Source organism: Procambarus clarkii, unplaced genomic scaffold (genome assembly GCF_040958095.1).
Source record: "Procambarus clarkii isolate CNS0578487 unplaced genomic scaffold, FALCON_Pclarkii_2.0 HiC_scaffold_165, whole genome shotgun sequence".
In the NCBI taxonomy this organism is placed as follows: Eukaryota; Metazoa; Arthropoda; class Malacostraca; order Decapoda; family Cambaridae; genus Procambarus; species Procambarus clarkii.
Genome location: NW_027189198.1, coordinates 597860 through 625096, shown reverse-complemented (window position 1 = coordinate 625096; position 27237 = coordinate 597860). Strand labels below are relative to the sequence as shown.

The 27237-nt window shown below is 41.4% G+C and overlaps 1 long non-coding RNA gene across 1 annotated transcript in view; it reads left to right on the top strand.

Annotated features, from left to right (window-relative positions):
* The window catches only part of LOC138361066 (uncharacterized), a 122652-nt gene that overhangs the window by 78060 nt on the left and 17355 nt on the right, over positions 1-27237 (top strand). The window contains exon 4 of the long non-coding RNA XR_011226772.1: positions 8890-8932. This is a non-coding gene — a long non-coding RNA (uncharacterized lncRNA). The remainder of the gene's footprint in view (positions 1-8889; positions 8933-27237) is intronic.

Here is a 27237-nt window from a genome sequence, read left to right as displayed (position 1 = left end):
GGATATTTTGAAAACTGCAGGGGGGTTTGGGACAAATGTGACCAAACGCCGCTTTCAGTACTTGGCATATGTTGGGTATAAAAAGTCGTAATTTCAAACTGCGAATACGTGCAGAGAGCCAGAAGTTGGCTCCAAAATATTCCTCAGGCATCAAAATTGGGATATTTAGGATATTTCGAAAACTGCAGGGGAGTTTGTGGGAATTGTGACTCACTGTCGCTTTTAGGACTTGGCATATGTTGAGCATAAAATGTCGTAATTTCAAACCGCGAATACGTGCATGGAGCCAGAAGTTGGCTCCAAAATATGGCAAAGGCCTCGAAATTGGGATGTTTGGGATATTTTGAAAACTGCAGGGGGGGTTTGGGACAAATGTGACCAAACGCCGCTTTCAGTACTTGGCATATGTTGGGTATAAAAAAGTCGTAATTTCAAACTGCGAATACGTGCAGAGAGCCAGAATTTGGCTCCAAAATATTGCTCAAGCCTCGAAATTGGGATATTTGGGATATTTCGAAAACTGCAGGGGAGTTTGTGCGAAATGTGACTCACTGCCGCTTTCAGTACTTGGCATATGTTGGGTATAAAAAAGTCGTAATTTCAAACTGCGTATACGTGCATAGAGCCAGAATTTGGCTCCAAAGTACGGCTCAGGCCTCAAAATTGGGATGTTTAGGATATTTTGAAAACTGCAGGAGGGTATGGGACAAATGTCACCAAACGCCGCTTTCAGTAATTGGCATATGTTGGGTATAAAAAAGTCGAAATTTCAAACTGTAAATACGTGCAGAGAGCCAGAATTTGGCTCTATAATATGGCTCAGGCCTTGAAATTAGGATATTTGGGATATTTTGAAAACTGCAGGGAGGTTTGGGACAAATGTGACCAAACGCCGCTTTCAGTACTTGGCATGTGTTGGGTATATAAAGTCGTAATTTCAAACTGCGAATACGTGCAGAGAGCGAGAATTTGGCTCTAAAATATGGCTCAGGCCTCGAAATTGGGATATTTGGGATATTTTGAAAACTGCAGTGGGGATTGGGACAAATGTGACCAAACGCCGCTTTCAGAACTTGGCATATGTTGGGTATAAAAAAGTCGCAATTTCAAACTACGAATACGTGCAGAGAGCCAGAATTTGGCTCCAAAATATGGCTCAGGCCTCGAAATTGGGATATTTGGGATATATCGAAAACTGCAGGGGAGTTTGTGCAAAATGTGACTCACTGCCGCTATCAGGACTTGGCATATGTTGGGTATAAAAAAGTCGAAATTTCAAACTGCGAATACGTGCAGAGAGCCAGAATTTGGCTCTATAATATGGCTCAGGCCTCGAAATTAGGATATTTGGGATATTTTGAAAACTGCAGGGGAGGTTTGGGACAAATGTGACCAAACGCCGCTTTCAGTACTTGGTATATGTTGGGTATAAAAAAGTCGTAATTTCAATCTGCGAATACGTGCATAGAGCCAGAATTTGGCTCCAAAATATGGCTCAGGCCTCGAAATTGGGATGTTTGGGATATTTTGAAAACTGCTGGGAGGTTTGGGACAAATGTGACCAAATGCCGCTTTCAGTACTTGGTATATGTTGGGTATAAAAAGTCGTAATTTCAAACTGCGAATACGTGCAGAGAGCCAGAATTTGGCTCCAAAATATGGCTCAGGCCTCTTAATTGGGTTATTTGGGATATTTCGAAAACTGCAGGGGAGTTTGTGCATAATGTCACTCACTGCCGCTTTCAGGACTTGGCATATGTTGGGTATAAAAAGTCGTAATTTCAAACTGCGAATACGTGCATAGAGCCAGAATTTGGCTCCAAAATACGGCTCAGGCCTCGAAATTGGGATATTTGGGATATTTTGAAAACTGCAGGGGAGTTTGGGACAGATGTAACCAAACGCCGCTTTCAGTACTTGCCATATGTTGGGTATAAAAAGTCGTAATTTCAAACTGCGAATACGTGCAAAGAGCTTGTATTTGGCTCCAAAATATGGTTCAGGCCTCGAAATTGGGATGTTTGGGATATTTTGTAAACTGTAGGGAGGTTTGGGACAGATGTAACCAAACGCCGCTTTCAGTACTTGGCATATGTTGGGTATAAAAAGTCGTAATTTCAAACTGTGAATACGTGCAGAGATCCAGAATTTGGCTCTATAATATGGCTCAGGCCTGGAAATTAGGATATTTGAGATATTTTGAAAACTGCAGGGAGGTTTGGGACAAATGTGACCAAACACCGCTTTCAGTACTTGGAATGTGTTGGGTATATAAAGTCGTAATTTCAAACTGCAAATACGTGCAGAGAGCGAGAATTTGGCTCCAAAATACGGCTCACGCCTCTAAATTGGGATGTTTAGGATATTTTGAAAACTGCAGTGGGGTTTGGGACAAATGTCACCAAACGCCGCTTTCAGTACTTCGCATATGTTGGGTATAAAAAAGTCGTAATTTCAAACTGAGAATACGTGCAGAGAGCCAGAATTTGGCTCCAAAATATAGCTCAGGCCTCGAAATTGTGATATTTGGGATGTTTCCAAAACTGCAGGGGAGTTTGTGCAAAATGTGACTCACTGCCGCTATCAGGACTTGGCATATGCTGGGTATAAAAAGTCGTAATTTCAAACTGCGTATACGTGCATAGAGCCAGAATTTGGCTCCAAAATACGGCTCAGGCCTCGAAATTGGGATGTTTAGGATATTTTGAAAACTGCAGGAGGGTATGGGACAAATGTCACCAAACGCCACTTTCAGTACTTTGCATATGTTGGGTATAAAAAAGTCGCAATTTCAAACTACGAATACGTGCAGAGAGCCAGAATTTGGCTCCAAAATATGGCTCAGGCCTCGAAATTGGGATGTTTGGGATATTTTGAAAACTGCAAGAAGGATTGAGACAAATGTGACCAAACGCCGCTTTCAGTACTTGGTATATGTTGGGTATAAAAAAGTCGTAATTTCAATCTGCAAATACGTGCATAGAGCCAGAATTTGGCTCGAAAATATGGCTCAGGCCTCGAAATTGGGATGTTTGGGATATTTTGAAAACTGCAGGGAAGTTTGGGACAAATGTGACCAAACGCCGCTTTCAGTACTTGTCATATGTTGGGTATATAAAGTCGTAATTTGAAACTGCGAATACGTGCAGAGAGCCAGAATTTGGCTCCAAAATATGGCTCAGGCCTAGAAATTGGAATATTTGGGATATTTTGAAAACTGCAAGGGAGTTTGTGCAAAATTTGACTCACTGCCGCTTTCAGGACTTGGCATATGTTGGGTATAAAAAGTCATAATTTCAAACTGCGAATATGTGCATTAGCCATAATTTGGCTCCAAAATACGGCTCAGGCCTCGAAATTGGGATGTTTGGGATATTTTGAAAACTGCAGGGGGGTTTGGGACAGATGTAACCAAACGCCGCTTTCAGTACTTGGCATATGTTGGGTAAAAAAAGTCGTAATTTCAAACTGCGAATACGTGCAGAGAGCCAGAATTTGGCTCTATAATATGGCTCAGGCCTCGAAATTAGGATATTTGGGATATTTTGAAAACTGCAGGGAGGTTTGGGACAAATGTGACCAAACGCCGCTCTCAGTACTTGGCATATGTTGGGTATATAGATTCGTAATTTCAAAATGCGAATACGTGCAGAGAGCGAGAATTTGGCTCCAAAATATGGCTCAGGCCTCGAAATTGGGATGTTTGGGATATTTTGAAAACTGCAGGGGGGTTTGGGATATATGTGACCAAACGCCGCTTTCATTACTAGGCACATGTTGGCTATAAAAAAGTCGTAATTTCAAACGTCGAATACGTGCAGAGAGCCAGAATTTGGCTCCAAAATATAGCTCAGGCCTCGAAATTGGGATATTTGGGATGTTTCCAAAACTGCAGGGGAGTTTGTGCAAAATGTGACTCACTGCCGCTATCAGGACTTGGCATATGCTGGGTATAAAAAGTCGTAATTTCAAACTGCGTATACGTGCATAGAGCCAGAATTTGGCTCGAAAATACGGCTCAGGCCTCGAAATTGGGATGTTTAGGATATTTTGAAAACTGCAGGGAGGTTTGGGTCAAATGTCACCAAACGCCGCTTTCAGTACATCGCATATGTTGGGTATAAAAAAGTCGTAATTTAAAACTGCGAATACGTGCAGAGAGCCAGAATTTGGCTCCAAAATATGGCTCAGGCCTCGAAATTGGAATATTTCGGATATTTTGAAAGCTGCAGGGGAGTTTGTGCAAAATATGACTCACTGCCGCTTTCAGGACTTGGCATATGTTGGGTATAAAAAAGTGATGTGGAAAGCATGGGGGATTTTTGTTTATATTGCAGAATGGTGACTGATAGGGGCTAGTGCGTGATGCTTTCCTACTAATCCAAACCCACTCAGATGCACCTGCTATATTTAGATCAACAACACTGCTGATCTATGATTCATCCAGTGTCTAATGTCACTTAGTGGAGAGATTTAGCAAGAGGTCAGCAGCAGATCAACTTTTTCTAAATACCATGTTGGCGATCACAGCAAACAATGAGGGTGAAAAAAAGTTCATTTGCTGAGAGATTGTAATTCAGTAGAACTCCATTCACACTGACTGATGCCAAAATCTAATATATCCATATCAGCCTTGCTTGCTCCAGGGAGCCTCTGGCTCTCGCCAAGTAAATGATGTTTCATTACATTCATTTTTTTTTTTACCCTGTCTGTAAGACATCGTTTTCTACAGATAAAATAATAACTATTTGGTATTTTTGAACATCATTCTAATAAATTTCTGGTCTGTTTAATTGAAGCCTTTTTATTTCAGCCATCCAACTATTATGAAGCTAAATGAGCTACGTAACAGCAATCCACGATTAGCAGAACTCACTACCAAACAGGTAAGTGGGAGGGATGAAGTTTGATGCAAATGACAGATAAGGACACACTTTAAAAGGATTCAGTATAAGTAGAAAAATAAACACACAATTTAACAGGAGCATCTCTAAGCAGTAGCGTATATACTAAGCCTACAAACATAGGATTATGCCTAAACAGTAGGAGTGAGTGCTCCCAAAGACACAAAGCCAGTGTTCTAAACACTTATATTCGTCGAGCCCTTACCCACTGCTCAGAATGGAGCAACGTCAGTAGGGAGTTTGAAAGTTAACTGAAGTGTTGGTGAACAATGGATATAGCAACAAAGAAATAAACGCAACATAAGATGACACCTGGACCAGGTACAATCCTGAACCTAGAACAGAAACCACAACACCTCCAATAATATTATATTACAAATCGGATTTGGAAAGAAGGATTGGGCTACAGGAAGGATTGGTCTACAAGAAGGATTGGGCTACAGGAAAGATTGGGCTACAGGAAGGATTGAGCTACAGGAAGGATTGGTCTACAGGAAGGATTGGGCTACAAGAAGGATTGGGCTAGAGGAAAGATTGGGCTACAGGAAGGATTGAGCTACATCTCCAAATGTATATTTGCCAGATAATTTGGCACTAAAAACAAAGAGCATATATTATTGTTTAGACTAAATCCGCTACTCATTACTTTCCTGAAGTTGTCGTATATACACTACAAAATCTGCGTGTAAATCACAAGACAATTAACACGTGATGAAAATGGTGACGACAGTGTCAGACCACGAAGGAAGAATTGAAACAGGAATTTCCTTAAGTATTTTCGTAATTAATAATACATCTAAAGAAGGGTGTTTCAATTCTTCCTTCGAGGTCTGACATTGTCACTACAGTGTTGAATGTATTTAAACGTTGCAACAATGAATAATGAGAACAATCATTATATGGATGGCGTAATAACAGGGGAGCATTAGCCCCTCTGGTGGTCAGATGCTTAACTGTATTAGAGGTTGACAGTTTAGATATTATAGTGAAGTAAGGGTGAGTGGCGCGTCTGGGAGTCCCGCTTCTTAACGTGTGGCTCATTTGTCGACCAGCCGCCGCCTGGCAAGTGTCACGTTGATTACCAGTGAGCAAAAAATAAATGTGTTACAGATATCATTACTCAATCATAATATAGAAAGAATTGTTCGGGGTGTGTACTTCATGTTGTTATTCGTTATTATTTTGTATATTTTATGTATTTAGACAAAATATAGAGGAGATTGTCAGGTGGCAGCCATAGGTGTACCCGCTAGTTAAGTCATTAGGGCGCTTGTGGTGGCCTTAATAGCCATGCCAGTAGCTAGCCAGCAATCTTAAGGTTATCTTGAGATGATTTCGGGGCTTAGCATCCCCCGCGGCCCTGTCCTCGGCCAGGCCTTCTTTTTCTTACACATCCCCAGGAAACAGCCCATAGCAGCTGTCTAACTCCCAGGTACTTATTTACTGATAGGTATACAGGGTCATCAGGGTGAAAGAAAGTGTCCATTTGTTTCAGCCTCCACCGGGGATCGACCCCGGAACCTCAGGATTACGAATACGGAGCACTCTCCACTCGGCTGTCAGGCCCCTTAAAACAACCCAAAGAGAAATCTTCTACATATTTTGATGAAAATCTGAATGAAACGAGAAATTTTGGCCACAGATTGTGTGAAGATGGTGGGGGGGGGGGGGGATTGAGGGGGTGCAGGTTAGTACGATGAGCATGATTCAGAATGATGGAAGGAGAAGGGCTCCTATGATGAATTGACCTAAGGGCCACCATCTACAGTGGCCTCGACGGGGACAGGACGGCGGCACCTTGTCAAAGGTCAGCCTTCCTACTCCCTCCACCCTTATTTTATTGAGGATTTGTCTTGTGTATATTGTGAACAAGAGGAATGACTCGGCATTTACGACTTGAGTGGTTAAGCGGGTTCATGGGTTAATAATCCTATGGGGGAAACAACACATCTATTTTCTGTGTTACATTGTGGCTTGTTGAGCTTGAAGCTGTTGTCCAGCCTGTGTCAAATATGATATTTTAGAGAAGTGGTCTGTATTAATGACCTCCAACTTGATCAGTATTACAAAGGCCTCGGCTGTTATTTATTTATTTATATAACTACAAGTTATATTGGGTTTCTGATCAACCCGTCCTCTTAAAACTAACGTCACTTTTGGCTGGTATGCGCGGCACTATGGCCAAATTTGGACGTAATTTGAAATGAAATCGACTCACAAAAGTGACGCACGGTTCCGTTTTCTGTTTGAGTCGTCCGGCTTACTCGGCCAGCTTAGAAGAGGATTCTTTCCATTAACATTTTTCATAACGTTTTGAAACTTTATGAGAATTTCCTGCCCACCTAACCTACCAGAGGACCCTTAACTTATTGTTGTTGAAAAAAAAGCCCAAGTTTATTTTCATTTTGTTTTCATTTCCAAATTACGTCCATATTCGGCCTTACGGGTAAACGGCCAAAAGCGACGCTATTTTTAAGAGGACAGGTGACAAGGAGTACATAGCCCTGTGTGTTTACATTCTTGTAAAGCCACTAGTACGCATAGCACTTCGGCCAGGTCCTTAATTTAACAGATAATATTAAGTAGGTAATTTCTAGGAAAATTTATAGGCTAATCTATCTAAATCTATAACAATTTAAACTTTTATAGTGTTAGTCCTTCAAAGATTCGTGGTAGTGACAGTTGAACAAGTTCTGGCATGATTGTTGTTGCTGTCTTGAACTTTCTCCAAAGCTGAAAATCATTGATGTGTTTTTGAAGTGAGGTTTCCATATTAGGACACAGTAGGCCAGATGGGACCACAACAGAGACTCGTACAGTTGAATATTCAACGTTGTTCGTTTCAGTCAAAGATTCGTTTAACTATTCTTAAGGATTGTTTTCATATTAACTGTGAGTCCCAGATGTTCAATGGCTGGTACATCATAACTCCTAGGTAATATTGACTTAAATTTACCAGAGGGCCACCATTTCTCCATAGTGCCCTCTACGGCAACAGGAAGCCGGCGGCTTGTCAAAGGTTCCCCTATGGTTCCTGAGAATTTTGTCTATCTGTATTTTGAGCGCGCAAACTGCTGCATTATGACATTAAAGGTAGTGTGATAATATGCACAACGTGTTTTGTAGCTAAGGTAAAGGTGACTTGTAATGTTTAGCAACAAGTCACCCTAGATTGTTTAGTGTGTTGACGACGACGTTTCGGTCCTGGACCATTCTCAAGTCGACTTGAGAATGGTCCAGGATGGACCGAAACGTCGTCATCCCTTCACCTGCTAGTGTGTGGCCTGGTCAAACTACTTCAGCCACGTTATTGTGACTCATCGCCTGCACTTAGTGTGTTAACGACTGAGGCGATGGAGTGGTCATATCAGGATGGCAATTGTGCAAATAAATGTGGAAGATAATTGTTTCCATCTTGTTTACTCTGCGATATGAAATGGTTTCACCTGTAAATGGTCCTTTTTGACAATGTAATCACTAGGCTTCTAACGTTGGTTTGGTGCTCATAGACCATATACTGTACTTAAGAGGTTTTAAGCATGTTATTTATATTTTTTAGGCCAATAAACAGCTAAATAAATTAATAATACACAGTACGTTTATCTAAGATTAGCTAAAGGTTTGTTTTTAGTGGAAGACCCTAATAAGATAATGTGTTTCTATGTAACTTTAAAAGAACATTGATGCTTAACCATAGCCTCATGAGTCGGAGACAAAAATGTACTCCGTTAGGCTATTGCAGTCTTATCAGTCTTGCCTACTCGCTATTGTTGATACAATCTTTAATTTATCTCCATTGCAATTTCACCTTTTCCAGTGATTGGTTCCAGTGTTCTTGAAATTCATAATTGTATTTTCCTACTCGATTGTATTTGAAATAAACTGTTTATACTTACCCTGGTGCTACATAGCCTTCCTGGTTTGGTGCCTTATTTTAATAATTACTTATACTTGCCCTTAATATATGTAAAAAATATTTTTTCAGGAGTGTGGCACGTGTGGACAAGTGTTGGATCAGAGGAGTCAAGGTAAAGTGCTTATTTAACAACTAGTTCTGGGGAGGAGCGGGTGGAACTAGATGGACGTAGTCAACTTCACATTCTTGTTACACTAACACTGGTTTGTGCCTCGGAGAGGCTGCAGGATCCAATAAGTTCAGTAGATCTTCGGTTTCAACTCCTTTTGACCATGTCGTAGCTCAGTCGATTACGGCAGCGTCTGGGATGCTCTCGGACGCAGGTTCGAATCGTCGTCCCGGTCCTTGTGGATTTGTACACTCTTGTTAGCAGGCTGAGAGCTTTTCTTTCCCCGTAGATTTATTTATAGAAGAGTTAGCAATAAGTCGGCTGGGTTTATTAACGTATTGTTTTTAGGCCCCATTTACATTATGCCGTTCAGTTTTGGTCGCCATACTAAAGAATGGACATAATTCACTAGAACACGTCAGTTAGGATGACAAAGTTAATCCCGCAAATTAGAAAGCTTCCATATGAAGAGATGTTGGAAAAACCTTAACGTGACATGATTGAAGTGTACAAGTGGATGAATGGGCATAACAAGGGAGTTATTGATAAGGCTTTAAATGAAGATAAGTTTAGATTTAGGAAATACCTGGGTAAATACTGGTTTGGTAACTGGGTTGTGGATTTGCGGAACCAATTACTGGATCATGTGCAGACGACGAGTCACAATAATACCTGCGTTCACAGTTCATCCTCGTCGCCAATGTGGTGTTTGTGTGTTACTGAGGAAGTCTTGGTTGTAGGGTTGATGTAAAGTCATGACTTGGTTACTGACTTTAATACTTAATATGATTACATGACTAGTAGCTACCAAGCTTGGCGGGCGTCCTGTACGCTCTCTTGTTTACCTCCCCTCTCTGGCGTCCCAGCCGCCGCACATAGAAAACGGATGGTACCATTTTCTGTGAACATGACAAGCCCCAGGCGAGGTGTGGAAAGAAAGTCCAGCCAGGGGCGTTCAATCTGTGCGCCAAGATGGCCGACCTTCGGGCGGGAATCTCCTCCACAACCAAATCTTTTATTGAGGAGTTGTTGCCAACCTACTTTTATCTGGCATGTATTATGCCAGTTTTCGCCTCGCATAATTTTTTCTCATTTGGAAATACAATATTTTCTTCACTATAAATTACTACTATAGTGTGTCATTTCTGCTCACACTCATCTCTAAATAAAATGATTACAAATATTTCCAAAGACATAAACTGCCTCATCCAGCCCGCCTCTTCCCTCATTCCAAATCCAAAAACCCTCCAACTCCAACTCCAAGAGGAATTTCAAACTGCGAATACGTGCAGAGAACCAGAATTTGGCTCCAAAATATGGCTCAGGCCTCGAAATTGAGATGTTTGGGATATTTTGAAAACTGCAGGGGAGTTTGTGCAAAATGTGACACACTGCTGCTTTCAGGACTTGGCATATGTTGTGTATAAAAAGTCGTAATTTCAAACTGCGAATAAGTGCAGAGAGCCAGAATTTGGCTCCAAAGTATGGCTCAGGCGTCGAAATTTGGATATTTGGGATATTTTGAAACCTGCAGGGGGGGGGGGGGGGGGTTTGGGACAAATTTGACCAAACGCCGCTTTCAGTACTTGGTATATGTTGGGTATAAAAAAGTCGTAATTTCAAACTGCGAATACGTGCAGAGAGCCAGAATTTGGCTCCAAAATAAGTATCAGGCCTTAAAATTGGGAAATTTGGGATATTTCGAAAACTGCAGGGGAGTTTGTGCGAAATGTGATTCACTGCCGCTTTCAGGACTTTGCATATGTTGGGTATAAAAAGTCGTAATTTCACACTGCGAATACGTGCAAAGAGCCAGAATTTGGCTCCAAAATAAGTATCAGGCCTTAAAATTGGGATATTTGGGATATTTCGAAAACTGCAGGGGAGTTTGCGCAAAATGTGACACACTGCCACTTTCAGTACTTGATATATGTTGGGTATAAAAAAGTCGTAATTTCAAACTGCGAATACGTGCAGAGAGCCAGAATTTGGCTCCAAAATAAGTATCAGGCCTTAAAATTGGGATATTTGGGATATTTCGAAAACTGCAGGGGAGTTTGCGCATAATGTGACTCACTGCCACTTTCAGTACTTGGCAAATGTTGGGTATAAAACGTCGTAATATCAAACTGTGAATTCGTGCAGAGAGCCAAACGTTGGCTCCAAAATATGGCTCAGGTCTCGATATTGAGATGTTTGGGATATTTTGAAAACTGCAGGGAGGTTTAGGACAAATGTGACCAAACGCCGCTTTCCGTACTTGGCATATGTTGGGTATAAAAAAGTCGCAATTTCAAACTGCGAATACGTGCAGAGAGCAAGAATTTGGCTCCAAAACATGGCTCAGGCCTCGAAATTGGGATATTTGGGATATTTTGAAAACTGCAGGGGAGTTTGTGCAAAATGTGACTTACTGCTGCTTTCAGTTCTTGGCATATGTTGGGTATAAAAAGTCGTTATTTCAAACTGCGAATACGTGCATAGAGCCAGAATTTGGCTCCAAAATAGTGCTCAGTCCTCGAAATTGGGATGTTTGGGATATTTTGAAAACCTCAGTGGGCTTTGGGACAAATATGACCAAACACCGCTTTCAGAACTTGGCATATATTGGGTATAAAAAGTCGTAATTTCAAACTGCGAATACGTGCAGAGAGCCAGAACTTGGCTCCGAAATATAGCTCAGGCCTGAAAATTGGAATATTTGGGATATTTCGAAAACTGCAGGGGAGTTTGTGCGAAATGTGAATCACTGCCGCTTTCAGGACTTGGCATATGTTGGGTATAAAAAAGTCGTAATTTCAAACTGCGAATACGTGCAGGGAGCCAGAATTTGGCTCCAAAATATGGCTCAGGCATCGAAATTGGGATATTCGTAATTTCAAACTGCGAATATGTGCAGAGAGCCAAAATTTGGCTCCAAAATATAGCTCATGCCTCGAAATTGTGATGTTTGGGATATTTTGAAAACTGCAGGGGAGTTTGTGCAAAATGTGACTTACTGCCGCTTTCAGGACTTGGCATATGTTGGGGAAAAAAGTCGTAATTTCAAACTTCGAATATATGCAGAGAGCCAGAATTAGGCTCCAAAATACGGCTCAGGCCTCAAAATTGGGATGTTTGGAATATTTTGAAAACTGCAGGGGGGGGGTTTGGGACAAATGTGACCAAACTCCGCGTTCAGTACTTGGCATATGTTGGGTATAAAAAAGTCGTAATTTCAAACTGCGAATACGTGCAGAGAGCCAGAATTTGGCTCCAAAATATGGCTCAGGCCTCAAAATTGGGATGTTTGGGATATTTTGAAAACTGCAGGGGGGGTTTTGGACAAATGTGACCAAACGCCGCGATCTGTACTTGGCATATGTTGGGAATAAAAAAGTCGTAATTTCAAACTGCGAATATGTGCAGAGAGCCAGAATTTGGCTCCAAAATATGGCTCAGGCCTCGAAATTGGGATGTTTGGGATATTTTGAAAAATGCCGGGTGGATTGAGACAAATGTGACCAATTGCCGCTTTCAGTACTTGGCATATGTTGGGTATAAAAAAGTGGTAATTTCAAACTGCGAATATGTGCAGAGAGCCAGAATTTGGCTCCAAAATATGGCTCAGGACTCGAAATTGGGATTTTTGGGATATTTTGAAAACTGCAGGGAGGTTTGGGACAAATTTGACCAAATGCCACTTTCAGTACTTGGCATATGTTGGGTATAAAAAGTCGTAATTTCAAACTTCGAATACGTGCAGAGAGCCAGAATTTGGCTCCAAAATATGGCTCAGGCCTCGAAATTGGGATATTTGGGATATTTCGAAAACTGCAGGGGAGTTTGTGCGAAATGTGACTCACTGCCGCTTTCAGTACTTGGCATATTTTGGGTGTAAAAATCGTAATATCAAACTGCGAATACGTTCAGAGAGCCAGAATTTAGCTCCAAAACATGGCTCAGGCCTCGATATTGTGATGTTTGGGATATTTTGAAAACTGCAGGGAGGTTATGGACAAATGTAACCAAACGCCGCTTTCAGTACTTGGCATATGTTGGGTATAAAAAAATCTTATTTTCAAACTGCGAATACGTGCAGAGAGCCAGAATTTGGCTCCAAAATATAGCTCAGGCCTCAAAATTAGGATATTTGAGATATTTCGAAAACTGCAGGGGAGCTTGTGCGAAATGTGACTCACTGCCGCTTTCAGTACTTGGCATATGTTGGGTATAAAATGCCGTAATTTCAAACCGCGAATACGTGCATAGGGCCAGAATTTGGCTCCAAAATATGGCTCAGGCCTCGAAATTGGGATGTTTGGAATATTTTGAAAACTGCAGGGGGGGTTTTGAACAAATATGACCAAACGCCGCGTTCAGTACTTGGCATATGTTGGGTATAAATAAGTCGTAATTTCAAACTGCGAATACGTGCAGAGAGCCAGAATTAGGCTCCAAAATACGGCTCAGGCCTCGAAATTGGGATGCTTGGGATATTTTGAAAACTGCAGGGGGGGTTTTGGACAAATGTTTCCAAATGCCACTTTCAGTACTTGGCATATGTTGGGTATAAAAAGTCGTAATTTCAAACTTCGAATACGCGCAGAGAGCCAGAATTTGGCTCCAAAATATAGCTCAGGCCTCAAAATTGGGATGTTTGGGATATTTTGAAAACTGCAGGGGGGGTTTTGGACAAATGTGACCAAACGCCGCGATCAGTACTTGGCATAAGTTGGGTATAAAAAGTCGTAATTTCAAACTTCGAATACGTGCAGAGAGCCAGAATTTGGCTCCAAAATATGGCTCAGGCCTCGAAATTGGGATGTTTGGGATATTTTGAAAACTGCAGGGAGGTTTGGGACAAATTTGACCAAATGCCACTTTCAGTACTTGGCATAAGTTGGGTATAAAAAGTCGTAATTTCAAACTTTGAATACGCGCAGAGAGCCAAAATTTGGCTCCAAAATATTGCTCAGGCCTCTAAATTGGGATATTTGAGATATTTCGAAAACTGCAGGGGAGCTTGTGCGAAATGTGACTCACTGCCACTTTCAGGACTTGGCATATGTTGGGTATAAAATGCCGTAATTTCAAACCGCGAATACGTGCATAGAGCCAGAATTTGGCTCCAAAATATGGGTCAGGCCTCGAAATTGGGATGTTTGGGATATTTTGAAAACTGCAGGGGGGGTTTTGGACAAATGTGACCAAACGCCGCGTTCAGTACTTGGCATATGTTGGGTATAAAAAAGTTGTAATTTCAAACTGCGAATACGTGCAGAGAGCCAGAATTTGGCTCCAAAATACGGCTCAGGCCTCGAAATTGGGATATTTGGGATATTTCGAAAACTGCAATGGAGTTTGTGCAAAATTTGACTCACTGCCGCTTTCAGTACTTGGCATATGTTGGGTATAAAAATCGTAATATCAAACTGCGATTACGTGCAGAGAGCTAGAACTTGGCTCCAAAATATGGCTCAGGCCTCGATATTGTGATGTTTGGGATATTTTGAAAACTGCTGGGAGGTTTGGGACAAATATAACCAAACGCCGCTTTCAACACTTGGCATATGTTGGGTATAAAAAATTCGTAATTTCATACTGCGAATACGTGCATAGAGCCAGAATTTGGCTCCAAAATATTGCTCAGTCCTCGAAATTGGGTAGTTTGGGATATTTTGAAAACTGCAGGGGGGTTTGGGACAAATATGACCAAACGCTGCTTACAGAACTTGGCATATGTTGGGTATAAAAAGTAGTAATTTCAAACTGCGAATACGTGCAGAGAGCTTGAATTTGGCTCCAAAATATGGCTCAGGCCTTGAAAGTGGGATGTTTGGGATATTTTGAAAACTGCAGGGGAGTTTGAGCAAAATGTGACTCACTGCCGCTTTCAGTATTTGGCATATGTTGGGTATAAAAAGTCGTTATTTCAAACTGCGAATACGTGCAGAGAGCCAAAATTTGGCTCCAAAATATGGCTCATGCCTCGAAATTGGGATATTTGGGATATTTCGAAAACTGCAATAGAGTTTGTGCAAAATGTGACTCACTGCCGCTTTCAGGACTTAGCATATGTTGGGTATAAAATGTCGTAATTTCAAACCACGAATACGTGCATGGAGCAAGAATTTGGCTCCAAAATATGGCTAAGGCCTCGAAATTGGGATGTTTGGGATATTTTGAAAACTGCAGGGGGGTTTGGGACAGATGTAACCAAACGCCGCTTTCATTACTTGGCATATGTTGGGTATAAAATAGTCGTAATTTCAAACGGCGAATACGTGCAGAAAGCCAAAATTTGGCTCCAAAATATAGCTCAGGCCTCGAAATTGGGATATTTGGGATATTTCGAAAACTGCAGGGGAGTTTGTCCAAAATGTGACTCACTGCCGCTATCAGGACTTGGCATATGTTGGGAATAAAAAGTCGTTATTTCAAACTGCGTATACGTGCATAGAGCCAAAATTTGGCTCCAAAATACGGCTCAGGCCTCTAAATTGGGATGTTTAGGATATTTTGAAAACTGCAGTGGGGTTTGGGACAAATGTCACCAAACGCCGCTTTCAGTAATTCGCATATGTTGGGTATAAAAAAGTCGTAATTTCAAACTGAGAATACGTGCAGAGAGCCAGAATTTGGCTCCAAAATATGGCTCAGGCCTCGAAATTGGGATGTTTGGGATATTTTGAAAACTGCAGGGGGGTTTGGGATATATGTGACCAAACGCCGCTTTCATTACTAGGCACATGTTGGCTATAAAAAAGTCGTAATTTCAAACGGCGAATACGTGCGTAGAGCCAGAATTTGGCTCCAAAATATAGCTCAGGCCTCGAAATTGGGATATTTGGGATGTTTCCAAAACTGCAGGGGAGTTTGTGCAAAATGTGACTCACTGCCGCTATCAGGACTTGGCATATGCTGGGTATAAAAAGTCGTAATTTCAAACTGCGTATACGTGCATAGAGCCAGAATTTGGCTCCAAAATACGGCTCAGGCCTCGAAATTGGGATGTTTAGGATATTTTGAAAACTGCAGGAGGGTATGGGACAAATGTCACCAAACGCCGCTTTCAGTAATTGGCATATGTCAACCCGTTCTCGCAAATTCGTAAAGTCAATATTGACTTATCAACTACGTGCATAGGTGATATACTAAACATAATAGATACCCCTAAAAAGATTCATAGAAAGCACCGACCTTACCTAACCTTGTTAGTATCTTAAGATAAGCATCTTATTGCTTCGTAATTACAATTATTACTTAACCTATACCTATTATAGGTTAGGTAATAATTGTAATTACGAAGCAATAAGATGCTTATCTTAAGATACTAACAAGGTTAGGTAAGGTCGGTGTTTTCTATGAATCTTTTTAAGGGTATCTATTATGTTAAGTATGTCACCTATGCACATATTTAATAAGTCAATATTGACTTATTAAATTTGCGAGAACGGGTTGCATATGTTGGGTATAAAAAATTCGCAATTTCAAACTACGAATACGTGCAGAGAGCCAGAATTTGGCTCCAAAATATGGCTCAGGCCTCGAAATTGGGATGTTTGGGATATTTTGAAAACTGCTGGGAGGTTTGGGACAAATGTGACCAAATGCCGCTTTCAGTACTTGGTATATGTTGGGTATAAAAAGTCGTAATTTCAAACTGCGAATACGTGCAGAGAGCCAGAATTTGGCTCCAAAATATGGCTCAGGCCTCTTAATTGGGTTATTTGGGATATTTCGAAAACTGCAGGGGAGTTTGTGCAAAATGTCACTCACTGCCGCTTTCAGGACTTGGCATATGTTGGGTATAAAAAGTCGTAATTTCAAACTGCGAATACGTGCATAGAGCCAGAATATGGCTCCAAAATACGGCTCAGGCCTCGAAATTGGGATGTTTGGGATATTTTGAAAACTGCAGGGGGGTTTTGGAAAAATATGACCAAACGCCGCTTTCAGAACTTGGCATATGTTGGGTATAAAAAGTCGTAATTTCAAACTGCGAATACGTGCAAAGAGCTTGTATTTGGCTCCAAAATATGGCTCAGGCCTCGAAATTGGGATGTTTGGGATATTTTGTAAACTGTAGGGAGGTTTGGGACAGATGTAACCAAACGCCGCTTTCAGTACTTGGCATATGTTGGGTATAAAAAGTCGTAATTTCAAACTGTGAATATGTGCAGAGATCCAGAATTTGGCTGTATAATATGGCTCAGGCCTCGAAATTAGGATATTTGAGATATTTTGAAAACTGCAGGGAGGTTTGGGACAAATGTGACCAAACATCGCTTTCAGTACTTGGAATGTGTTGGGTATACAAAGTCGTAATTTCAAACTGCGAATACGTGCAGAGAGCGAGAATTTGGCTCCACAATATGGCTCAGGCCTCGAAATTGGGATGTTTGGGATATTTTGAAAACTGCAGGGGGGTTTCGGACATATGTGTCCAAACGGCGCTTTCATTACTTGGCATATGTTGGGTATAAAATAGTCGTAATTTCAAACTGAGAATACGTGCAGAGAGCCAGAATTTGGCTCCAAAATATAGCTCAGGCCTCGAAATTGGGATATTTGGGATATTTCGAAAACTGCAGGGGAGTTTGTCCAAAATGTGACTCACTGCCGCTATCAGGACTTTGCATATGCTGGGTATAAAAAGTCGTAATTTCAAACTGCGTATACGTGCATAGAGCCAGAATTTGGCTCCAAAATACGGCTCAGGCCTCGAAATTGGGATGTTTAGGATATTTTGAAAACTGCAAGAAGGATTGAGACAAATGTGACCAAACGCCGCTTTCAGTACTTGGTATATGTTGGGTATAAAAAAGTCGTAATTTCAATCTGCGAATACGTGCATAGAGCCAGAATTTGGCTCAAAAATATGGCTCAGGCCTCGAAATTGGGATGTTTGGGATATTTTGAAAACTGCGGGGAGGTTTGGGACAAATGTCACCAATCGCCGCTTTCAGTACTTGGCATATGTTGGGTATATAAAGTCGAAATTTCAAACGTCGAATACGTGCAGAGAGCCAGAATTTGGCTCCAAAATATAGCTCAGGCCTCGAAATTGGGATATTTGGGATGTTTCCAAAACTGCAGGGGAGTTTGTGCAAAATGTGACTCACTGCCGCTATCAAGACTTGGCATATGCTGGGTATAAAAAGTCGTAATTTCAAACTGCGTATACGTGCATAGAGCCAGAATTTGGCTCGAAAATACGGCTCAGGCCTCGAAATTGGGATGTTTAGGATATTTTGAAAACTGCAGGGAGGTTTGGGTCAAATGTCACCAAACGCCGCTTTCAGTACTTGGCATATGCTGGGTATAAAAAGTCGTAATTTCAAACTGTGTATACGTGCAGAGAGCCAGAATTTGGCTCCAAAATATGGCTCAGGCCTCAAAATAGGGATATTTAGTATATTTCGAAAAATGCAGTGGAGTTTGTGCGAAATGTGACTCACAGCCGCTTTCAGGGCTTGGCATATGTTGGGTATAAAATATCGTAATTTCAAACCTCGAATACGTGCATAGAGCCTGAATTTGGCTCCAAAATATGGCTCAGGCCTCGAAATTGGGATGTTTGGGATATTTCGAAAACTGCTGGGGAGTTTGCGAATACGTGCAGAGAGCCAGAATTTGGCTCAAAAATATGGCTCAGGCCTCAAAATTGGGATATTTATGATATTTCGAAAATTGCAGGGGAGTTTGTGCAAAATGTGACTCACTGCCGCTTTCAGTACTTGGCATATGTTGGGTATAAAAATCGTAATATCAAACTGCGAATACGTGCAGAGAACCAGAATTTGGCTCCAAAATATGGCTGAGGCCTCGATATTGTGATGTTTGGGATATTTTGAAAACTGCAGGGAGGTTTGGGACAAATGTAACCAAACGCCGCTTTCAGTACTTGGCATATGTTGGGTATAAAAAAGTTGTAGTTTCAAACTGCGAATACTTGCAGAGAGCCAGAATTTGGCTCCAAAATATAGCTCAGGCCTCGAAATTAGGATATTTGGGATATTTCGAAAACTGCAGGGGAGTTTGTGCAAAATGTGACTCACTGCCGCTTTCAGTACTTGGCATATGTTGGGTATAAAAATCGTAATATCAAACTGCAAATACGTGCATAGAGCCAGAATTTGGCTCCAAAATATGGCTCATGCCTCGAAATTGGGATGTTTGGGATATTTTGAAAACTGCAGGGGGGTTTGGGACAAATTTGACCAAAAGCCGCTTTCAGAACTTTGCATATGTTGGGCATAAAAAAGTCGTAATTTCAAACTGCGAATACGTGCAGAGTGCTTGAATTTGGCTCCAAAATATGGCTCAGGTGTCGAAAATGAGATATTTGGGATATTTCGAAAACTGCAAGGGAGTTTGTGCAAAATGTGACTCACTGCCGCTTTCAGGACTTGGCATATGTTTGAATAAATAGTCGTAATTTCAAACTGCGAATACGTGCAGAGAGCCAGAATTTGGCTCCAAAATATGGCTCAGGCGTCGAAATTGGGATGTTTGAGATATTTTGAAAACTGCAGTGAGGTTTGGGACAAATATGACCAAACGTCTCTTACAGTACTTGGCATATGTTGGGTATATAAAGTCGTAATTTCAATCTGCGAATACGTGCAAAGAGCCAGAATTTGGCTCCCAAATATTGCTCAGGACTCGAAATTGGGATATTTGGGATATTTTGAAAACTGCAGTGCAGTTTGTGTGAAATGTGACTCACTGCCGCTTTCAGGACTTGGCATATGTTGGGCATAAAATGTCGTAATTTCAAACCGCGAATACATGCATAGAGCCAGAATTTGGCTCCAAAATATGGCTCAGGCCTCGAAATTGGGATGTTTGGGATATTTTGAAACTGCAGGGAGGTTTGGGACAAATGTAACCAAACGCCACTTTCAGTACTTGGCATATGTTGGGTATATAAAGTCGTAATTTCAAACTGCGAATACGTGCAGAGAGCCAGAATTTGGTCCAAAATATGGATCAGGCCTCAAAATTGGGATGTATGGGATATTTCGAAAACTGCAGGGGAGTTTGTGTGGAATGTGACTCACTGCCGCTTTCAGGGCTTGGCATATGTTATGTATAAAATATCGTAATTTCAAACCGCGAATACGTGCATAGAGCCAGAATTTGGCTCCATAATATTGCTCAGGCCTCGAAATTGGGATGTTTGGGATATTTTAAAAACTGCAGGGGGGGGGGGGGGTTTTGGGACAAATGTGATCAAACACCGCTTTCAGTACGTGGCATATGTTGGGCATAAAAAAGTCGTAATTTCAAACTGTGAATACGTGCAGAGAGCCAGAATTTGGCTCCCAAATATTGCTCAGGCCTCGAAATTGGGATATTTGGGATATTTTGAAAACTGCAGTGCAGTTTGTGTGAAATGTGTCTCACTGCCGCTTTCAGGACTTGGCATATGTTGGGTATAAAATATCGTAATTTCAAACCGCGAATACGTGCATAGAGCCAGAATTTGGCTCCAAAATATTGCTCAGGCCTCGAAATTGGGAAGTTTGTGATATTTTGAAAACTGCAGGGGGGGGTTTGGGACAAATGTTACCAAACGCCGCTTTCAGTACTTGGCATATATTGGGTATAAAAAATTCGTAATTTCAAACTGCGAATACGTGGAGAGAGCCAGAGTTTGGCTCCAAAATAAGGCTCAGGCCTCGAAATTGGGATGTTTGGGATATTTCGAAAACTACAGGGGAGTTTGTGCAAAATGTGACTCACTGCCGCTTTCAGTACTTGGCATATGTTGGGTATAAAATCGTAATATTAAACTGCGAATACTTGGAGAGAGCCAGAATTTGGCTCCATAATATGGCTCAGGCCTCGATATTGGGATATTTGGGATATTTCGAAAACTGCAGGGGAGTTTGTACAAAATTTGACTCACTGCCGCTTTCAGGACTTGGCATATGTTGGGTATAAAAAGTCGTAATTTCAAACTGCGAATACGTGCATAGAGCCAGAATTTGGCTGAAAAATATTGCTCTGTCCTCGAAATTGGGATGTTTGGGATATTTTGAAAACTGCAGGGGGGTTTGGGACCAAAGAGACGAAACGCCGCTTTCAGAACTTGGCATATGTTGCGTATAAAAAGTTGTAATTTCAAACTGCGAATACGTGCAGAGAGCTTGAATTTGGCTCCAAAATATGGCTCAGGCCTCGAAAGTGGGATGTTTGGGATATTTTGAAAACTGCAGGGGAGTTTGTGCAAAATGTGACTTACTGCCGCTTTCAGGAATTGGCATATGTTGGGTATAAAAAGTCGTAATTTCAATCTGCGAATACGTGCATAGAGCCAGAATTTGGCTCCAAAATATGGCTCAGGCCTCGAAATTTGGATATTTGGGATATTTCGAAAACTGCAGGGGAGTTTGTGCGAAATGTGACTCACTGCCGGTTTCAGGACTTGGCATATGTTGGGTATAAAATATCGTAATTTCAAGCCTCGAATACGTGCATAGAGCCAGAATTTGGCTCCAAAATATGGCTCAGGCCTCGAAATTGCGATGTTTGGGATATTTTGAAAACTGCAGGGAGGTTTGGGACAAATGTAACCAAACGCCGCTTTCAGTACTTGGCATATGTTGGGTATAAAAAAGTCGTAGTTTCAAACTGCGTATACGTGCAGAGAGCCAGAATTTGGCTCCAAAATATGGCTCAGTCCTCGAAATTGGGATATTTGGGATATTTCGAAAACTGCAGGGGAGTTTGTGCGAAATGTGACTCACTGCCGCTTTCAGGGCTTGGCATATGTTGGGTATAAAATGTCGTCATTTCAAACCACGAATACATGCATAGAGCCAGAATTTGGCTCCAAAATTTGGCTCAGGCCTCGAAATAGGGATGTTTGGGATATTTTGAAAACTACAGTGGGGGGATTGGGACAAATGTGACCAAATGCCGCGTTCAGTACTTGGCATATGTTGGGCATAAAAAAGTCGTAATTTCAAACTGCGAATACGTGCAGAGAGCCAGCATTTGGCTCCAAAATATGGCTCAGTCCTCGAAATTAGGATATTTGGGATATTTCGAAAACTGCAGGGGAGTTTGTGCGAAATGTGACTCACTGCCACTTTCAAGACTTGGCATATGTTGGATATAAAATGTCGTAATTTCAAACCGCGAATACGTGCATAGAGCCAGAATTAGGCTCCAAAATATGGCTCAGGCCTCAAAATTGGGATGTTTGGGATATTTTGAAAACTGCTGGGAGGTTTGGGACAAATATAACCAAACGCCGCTTTCAACACTTGGCATATGTTGGGTATAAAAAATTCGTAATTTCATACTGCGAATACGTGCATAGAGCCAGAATTTGGCTCCAAAATATTGCTCAGGCCTTGAAAGTGGGATGTTTGGGATATTTTGAAAACTGCAGGGGAGTTTGAGCAAAATGTGACTCACTGCCGCTTTCAGTATTTGGCATATGTTGGGTATAAAAAGTCGTAATTTCATAATGCGAATACGTGCAGAGAGCCAGAATTTGGCTCCAAAATATGGCTCAGGCCTCAAAATTGGGATGTTTGGGATATTTTGAAAACTGCAGGGGGGTTTGGGACAAATGTGATCAAACGCCGCTTTCAGTACTTGGCATATGTTGGGTATAAAAATTCGTAATTTCAAACTGCGAATACGTGCATAGAGCCAGAATTTGGCTCCAAAATATTGCTCAGTCCTTGAAATTGGGATGTTTGGGATATTTTGAAAACTGCACGGACGGTTTGGGAAAAATGTGACCAAACGCCGCATTCAGTACTTGGCATATGTTAGGCATAAAAAAGGTCGTAATTTCAAACTGCGAATACGTACAATGAGCCAGAATTTGGCTCCAAAATATTGCTCAAGCCTTAAAATTGGGATATTTGGGATATTTCGAAAACTGCATTGGAGTTTGTGCGAAATGTGACTCACTGCCGCTTTCAGTACTTGACATATGTTGGGAATAAAAAAGTCGTAATTTCAAACTGTGAATACGTGCAGAGAGCCTGAGTTTGGCTCCAAAATATGGCTCAGGCCTCGAAATTGGGATATTTGGGATATTTCGAAAACTGCAGGGGAATTTGTGCAAAATGTGACTCACTGGCGCTTTCAGTACTTGGCATATGTTGGGTATAAAAATCGTAATATCAAACTGCGAATACGTGCAGAGAGCCAGAATTTGGCTCCAAAATATGGCTCAGGCCTCAAAATTGGGATGTTTGGGATATTTCGAAAACTGCAGGGGAGTTTGTGGGAAATGTGACTCACTGCCGCTTTCAGGACTTGGCATATGTTGGGTATAAAATGTCGTAATTTCAAACCACGAATACGTGCATGGAGCAAGAATTTGGCTCCAAAATATGGCTAAGGCCTCGAAATTGGGATGTTTGGGATATTTTGAAAATTGCAGGGGGGTTTGGGACAAATGTGACCAAACGCCGCTTTCAGTACTTGGCATATGTTGGGTATAAAAATCGTAATATTAAACTGCGAATACGTGCAGAGAGCCAGAATTTGGCTCCAAAATATGGCTCAGGCCTCGATAGGTGATGTTTGGGATATTTTGAAAACTGCAGGGAGGTTTGGGACAAATGTTACCAAACGCCGCTTTCAGTACTTGGCATATGTTGGGTATAAAAAATTCGTAATTTCATACTGCGAATACGTGCAGAGAGCCAGAAGTTGGCTCCAAAATATGGCTCAGGCCTCGAAATTGGGATATTTGGGATATTTCGAAAACTGTAGAGGAGTTTGTGCAAAATTTGACTCACTGCCGCTTTCAGGACTTGGCATATGTTGGGTATAAAAATTCGTAATTTCAAACTGCGAATACGTGCATAGAGCCAGAATTTGGCTCCAAAATATTGCTCAAGCCTCGAAATTGGGATATTTGGGATATTTCGAAAACTGCAGGGGAGTTTGTGCGAAATGTGACTCACTGCCGCTTTCAGTACTTGACCTATGTTGGGTATAAAAAAGTCGTAATTTCAAACTGTGAATACGTGCAGAGAGCCTGAGTTTGGCTCCAAAATATGGCTCTCGCCTCGAAATTGGGATTTTTGGGGTATTTCGAAAACTGCAGGGGAATTTGTGCAAAATGTGACTCACTGGCGCTTTCAGTACTTGGCATATGTTGGGTATAAAAATCGTAATATCAAACTGCGAATACGTGCAGAGAGCCAGAACTTGGCTCCAAAATATGGCTCAGGCCTCGATATTGTGATGTTTGGGATATTTTGAAAACTGCAGGGAGGTTTGGGACAACTATAACCAAACGCCACTTTCAACACTTGGCATATGTTGGGTATAAAAAGTCGTAATTTCAAACTGCGAATACGTGCATAGAGCCAGAATTTGGCACCAGAATATTGCTCAGTCCTCGAAATTGGGTAGTTTGGGATATTTTGAAAACTGCAGGGGGGATTGGGACAAATATGACCAAACGCTGCTTACAGAACTTGGCATATGTTGGGTATAAAAAGTCATAATTTCAAACTGCGAATACGTGCAGAGAGCTTGAATTTGGCTCCAAAATATGGCTCGGGCCATGAAAGTGGGATGTTTGGGATATTTTGAAAACTGCAGGGGAGTTTGAGCAAAATGTGACTCACTGCCGCTTTCAGTTCTTGGCATATGTGGGGTATAAAAAGTCGTAATTTCAAACTGCGAATACGTGCAGAGAGCCAGAATTTGGCTCCAAAATATGGCTCAGGCCTCGAAATTGGAATATTTGGGATATTTCGAAAACTGGAAGGAAGTTTGTGCAAAATGTGACTTACTGCCGCTTTCAGGAATTGGCATATGTTGGGTATAAAAAGTCGTAATTTCAATCTGCGAATACGTGCATAGAGCCAGAATTTGGCTCCAAAATATGGCTCAGGCCTCGAAATTGCGATGTTTGAGATATTTTGAAAACTGCAGGAGGGTTTGGGACAAAGGTTACCAAACGCCGCTTTCAGTACATGGCATAAATTGGGTATAAAAAAGTCGTAATTTCAAACTGCGAATACGTGCAGAGAGCCAGAATTTGGCTCAAAAATATGGCTCAGGCCTCAAAATTGGGATATTTATGATATTTCGAAAATTGCAGGGGAGTTTGTGCAAAATGTGACTCACTGCCGCTTTCAGTACTTGGCATATGTTGGGTATAAAAATCCTAATATCAAACTGCGAATACGTGCAGAGAGCCAGAATTTGGCTCCAAAATATGGCTGAGGCCTCGATATTGTGATGTTTGGGATATTTTGAAAACTGCAGGGAGGTTTGGGACAAATGTAACCAAACGCCGCTTTCAGTACTTGGCATATGTTGGGTATAAAAAAGTCGTAGTTTCAAACTGCGTATACGTGCAGAGAGCCAGAATTTGGCTCCAAAATATGGCTCAGTCCTCGAAATTGGGATATTTGGGATATTTCGAAAACTGCAGGGGAGTTTGTGCGAAATGTGACTCACTGCCGCTTTCAGGGCTTGGCATATGTTGGGTATAAAATGTCGTCATTTCAAACCACGAATACATGCATAGAGCCAGAATTTGGCTCCAAAATTTGGCTCAGGCCTCGAAATAGGGATGTTTGGGACATTTTGAAAACTACAGTGGGGGGATTGGGACAAATGTGACCAAATGCCGCGTTCAGTACTTGGCATATGTTGGGCATAAAAAAGTCGTAATTTCAAACTGCGAATACGTGCAGAGAGCCAGGATTTGGCTCCAAAATATGGCTCAGTCCTCGAAATTAGGATATTTGGGATATTTCGAAAACTGCAGGGGAGTTTGTGCGAAATGTGACTCACTGCCGCTTTCAAGACTTGGCATATGTTGGGTATAAAATGTCGTAATTTCAAACTGCGAATACGTGCATAGAGCCCGAATTAGGCTCCAAAATATGGCTCAGGCCACAAAATTGGGATGTTTGGGATATTTTGAAAACTGCTGGGAGGTTTGGGACAAATATAACCAATCGCCGCTTTCAACACTTGGCATATGTTGGGTATAAAAAATTCGTAATTTCATACTGCGAATACGTGCATAGAGCCAGAATTTGGCTCCAAAATATTGCTCAGGCCTTGAAAGTGGGATGTTTGGGATATTTTGAAAACTGCAGGGGAGTTTGAGGAAAATGTGACTCACTGCCGCTTTCAGTATTTGGCATATGTTGGGTATAAAAAGTCGTAATTTCATACTGCGAATACGTGCAGAGAGCCAGAATTTGGCTCCAAAATATGGCTCAGGCCTCAAAATTGGGATGTTTGGGATATTTTGAAAACTGCAGGGGGGTTTGGGACAAATGTGATCAAACGCCGCTTTCAGTACTTGGCATACGTTGGGTATAAAAAAGTCGTAATTTCAATCTGCGAATACGTGCAGAGAGCCAGAGTTTGGCTCAAAAATATGGCTCACACCTCGAAATTGGGATGTTTGGGATATTTCGAAAACTGCAGGGGAGTTTGTGCAAAATGTGACTCACTGCCCCTTTCAGTACTTGGCATATGTTGGGTATAAAAATCGTAATATTAAACTGCGAATACGTGTAGAGAGCCAGAATTTGGCTCCAAAATATGGCTCAGGCCTTGATATGTGATGTTTGGGATATTTTGAAAACTGCAGGGAGGTTTGGGACAAATGTTACCAAACGCCGCTTTCAGTACTTGGCATATGTTGGGTATAAAAAATTCGTAATTTCATACTGCGTATAAAAAATTCGTAATTTCATACTGCGAATACGTGCAGAGAGCCAGAAGTTGGCTCCAAAATATGGCTCAGGCCTCGAAATTGGGATATTTGGGATATTTCGAAAACTGTAGGGGAGTTTGTGCAAAATTTGACTCACTGCCGCTTTCAGGACTTGGCATATGTTGGGTATAAAAATTCGTAATTTCAAACTGCGAATACGTGCATAGAGCCAGAATTTGGCTCAAAAATATTGCTCAGTCCTTGAAATTGGGATGTTTGGGATATTTTGAAAACTGCACGGACGGTTTGGGAAAAATGTGACCAAACGCCGCCCGCATTCAGTACTTGGCATATGTTAAATGTACTTGGTATAAAAAATTCGTAATTTCATACTGCGAATACGTGCAGAGAGCCAGAAGTTGGCTCCAAAATATGGCTCAGGCCTCGAAATTGGGATATTTGGGATATTTCGAAAACTGTAGGGGAGTTTGTGCAAAATTTGACTCACTGCCGCTTTCAGGACTTGGCATATGTTGGGTATAAAAATTCGTAATTTCAAACTGCGAATACGTGCATAGAGCCAGAATTTGGCTCCAAAATATTGCTCAGTCCTTGAAATTGTGATGTTTGGGATATTATGAAAACT